Source organism: Rhagoletis pomonella, unplaced genomic scaffold (assembly GCF_013731165.1).
Source record: "Rhagoletis pomonella isolate Grant_MI unplaced genomic scaffold, Rhpom_1.0 Rhpom_scaffold_00001, whole genome shotgun sequence".
NCBI classification, from domain to species: domain Eukaryota; kingdom Metazoa; phylum Arthropoda; class Insecta; order Diptera; family Tephritidae; genus Rhagoletis; species Rhagoletis pomonella.
This window is the reverse complement of record NW_023458555.1, coordinates 8,826,399-8,830,068: the sequence shown is the minus strand read 5'-3', so window position 1 is coordinate 8,830,068 and position 3,670 is coordinate 8,826,399. Positions and strand designations below refer to the sequence as shown.

Here is a 3,670-nt window from a genome sequence, read left to right as displayed (position 1 = left end):
GATTTACGCCATCTTTTGTCTTCTTTTACTTTCGGAATCCCATTTATTGTTGGTGGCCAGTGGTTTCCTCGATCTTAAGAAAAAACTCAGAGTAATTTTACACTTCATACATTGTACGAGTTGTGTCTGATATCTTTTCGTCGCATACTTCTATACGTTTTCAGTTTCATAGGAGCTACTATGCCCGACATCCAGATTTATCTCTAATCATGGCGTGATTGGAGTTTAGGAAAATTTTTTTCTTTTCTTTCAATTTGCCAAATCTCTGTGAAAGTCGTCTGCCTACCCAATTGCCGGGAGTCTGTTAACATTTCGGTGGACAATTGTAAAGCAATAAATTTAACAATTTACTTAGCGTTCTAGCCGCACAAATACAATGAAAGCCAAAACACTGATCTATGCACAGTGATCTCTACCAACGACGAGTACAACTCAATTCTCTTCCAATTTGGGCCACTTTAACCAGCCCACAGGCGCGCGCTGGCCTATCTTATCTGCCTTAGTTGTTAGTGTAAAACCGGCAAATAACAACAAAACAAACACCCAAGAGAACGCCACACACAGGGCGCCGCGTCACAGGGAATTAAAGTACATACATATCAAAGCACGAATCTAAACTGACACCACGCCAAATCAAAACAGACAAGCAAATTAACCAAATAAAAGGCATGAAATACTAAAATTAAGTGAAATACTTTCCAATAATACCAACGCGCATAAGTACGGGATGCGCCGAATGCGCTGATGGCTAGGCAGTCTGGAGAGGCGCGTAACTTAAATTATAATTATCAGCTGCTGAGTTGGAAAACCGCTGGCGCAGACACTTGCCGTGGCATAAATAAGCCGCCTAGGTGATGTTTGTATACTTAGTTATAAGGGACAATAGGGCATGCTGTGGCTGGACAATAACATAAACCATCAACAAAAATAAAAGGTTTATCAGTGAAAGGTACAAAGAGAAGAAATGAAATGAAATGAAAGGGTCGCTCGCCAGCACTTGTTCCTTTAGACTTAAGCCGTTTATTATATAAAGAATTTTCCAATGAAACTATTGAAGGTGCTTAATTTAGTGAGCATCATCATCATCCTTTCTAATTGAAATGATTGAAAAAATTTTTTTGTTTATGATTTGCATGGCGGCGCTCAGCGGTGATGAGACAATTTTGTCGCCATTGGTGGTGGTAGTATTGAGGCTATTGAGAAGGAGAGAACAAACAAAAAATTAATTGGTGTGGCGACAGGATAATAATGCGCTGATATTGGAAAGCAATTAATTTTAAGGCAGCGAAAGAATAATGGGGGCTGAAATAGTGCGAGCTTGTGGTTGGGGGGAACACCCGTGGCGTATTGAAAATCACATAGTACCTACGAGTAGTGCCAGAGAAGAACAAAGGCGGTCAACCGAATTTTATGGTTATGTTAAGATTATTTTTCATTGGATAATTATGTAAAGTGGCGCTATGAATTTTCATGGTTAAACTTAATTAATAATTGGGCTCCCACCAGGCATACTAGAGGTATAAACACAATTTATTAACAATAAATTGCGAGGTTGTGGCGGTTAAGATGGTGAGTAAAAACACAAATTTTAATTAAATTAAAAAATATATATGTATATAAAAAGTATATTATTTATTCAAATAAATAGAAATTAATGGCATAACTGAAAATATTTTATATACATATGTATGTATATTTATTTGGTTATGTGCATCTGCCCAAATCATGGAGAGAAGTCAGAGTAATAGTTGTTCCTAAAGCAGGGAAGTTAAATCACTACTCCCCAAAAGATTTTAGGCTAACAAACCATTCATAGTTTATTCTATTTAATAACACTCGAGAGGCTGGTTGACTTTTGCCCTAGCTATCTTCTTGGACGCCTCAACATAGAAGCAATCATTAGACGGTCGGAGAGGCACTGAACTCAGCGGTTTATAGTGGAATGGATCGAATAAATTTTCAAGAGCAGAGTAATCAACGCAGCTGTAGGCACACACGATGTAGAGAACAAAGGTAGTGCCCATCTCGATACCGCTATTCCGCTCTCAGTGAATTTGACAGAATCGCTGTTTGTACGACGTCAAGCTTGCTCAACTTTTTTATGTTTTTCTTGGAAAATGTCTTATTCTTCCATTGAATAACTATAGCTTTTCACACTTAAAGTCAACACCAGTCTTCATAATTGATGCAGCCGCAAAAGAGGCCGTGAGAGAATAGACATTTTTGAAGCAGGCCCAATATGGGCATGTGCGACCCTCAATTAACTTAAAAGAGGATTAAATAACTGTATCAAAGATACCTTAAATGCTGGATCTAATCAAACTTACGCCATTCCAAATTAGCTTTAGGATTCTTATATGACTTCCCACTAAGAAACGGGACGCTGATATACCGATGGGAAATGATGGCTTAAAGAAGGAAAAACAGTTGGCGCGGGTATCTACTTAGAGGACCTAAAATTCAGGCCACTGACGATTGCAGTTTCCTTCAGGCAGAGATCCTTGCCATATATGTATATAGAGAAGGCTTTTTTTTCTAATACAGAATAGTAAGGGCCGATCAGGCAAAATCGATATATTCAGAAAGAGTCACACGTGGCATTGAAAGAGTTAGGGTGCAAAGTAGTGAAGTAAAGACTTTTTCCGATATTTCGCGAATCGCTAGGATCACTGAGTCATGTCAACGCCTCTATCGACAGGATACCTGGACTTAACTAATTGTATTTGACTGAAAGTTTTTAAAGTGGTACTTACTTTTAAAATAATCACTTAAAATATATTTCTCACACCCAAGGGCTCATTGTTAGTAATGTTTGTAATTGTTTCTAAATTTATTTATGATTTCATTTCCTTAAGATTTTAAATACTAAGTGAATAGAGTTTCCCTGCTTACAAGTGCCATGAAACAAAGCACTTCGGATAGTCAAATAAATTTCGACACCAATGAAAACTAAGCGAAAAATGTGAAAAAGTGTCATTTTCACATCCTGCAAAAGGAAAACTTAAACAAGAAAATTACGAACGCAGAAACCGCGTCAGATAAATATAAAATTTCAGAATATGTGGAAGTCAAATGGGACAAGGAATATGTAGATACGTACAACCAACAAAGCAAAAACACCACAAAAAAGCGACAAGCAATTGCCTCACTTGTCATTTTCGAACGCTGCCATGGCGCCCTGAAAATGTGTCAGTCGATTATTCTTTTGCGGCACATTTAACAAAAATAATTGAGAATCCCAATGCGCATGCGCACCTTCAAACAAAAGGTCGTCTCACGATTAAACTTACATACATATATGTATTTGTACTTCCATGCAAAAGTACTTGTATGCGCCCATGCTGAGTCAATCAACTAGTCATTCAAGCAAAGAGATACTTTGTCAAATGAAATGAGCTACAACGAAAAGAAATCAACCCAAGACAAGTGCATCAGCAACAGCGAATTCTTCCCTTAACAACCCGGCCAGGGAGCATGTCCTTAGCACTTGTGCACTACATAATGAGAAAAAACCGTCACATTAATTTGACGCACGCAGCAGGATACTCGTTGAAAAAAAGGACTTCAACGACGATAGGGTTGTTTGACAAAACCTAAAAAAATACAAAAAAAAAAGATGTGGAATCTCCAATTATTTAGTGGTTAAGGACACTTTGCTCTAAAATTGTGA

The 3,670-nt window shown here is 37.8% G+C and overlaps 1 protein-coding gene across 1 annotated transcript in view; it reads right to left on the bottom strand.

The window, feature by feature from the left end:
- LOC118751567 (uncharacterized transmembrane protein DDB_G0289901) overlaps nt 1–3,670 on the bottom strand; it is a 64,486-nt gene that overhangs the window by 32,558 nt on the left and 28,258 nt on the right. The gene's annotated exons all lie outside the window — the stretch shown is intronic.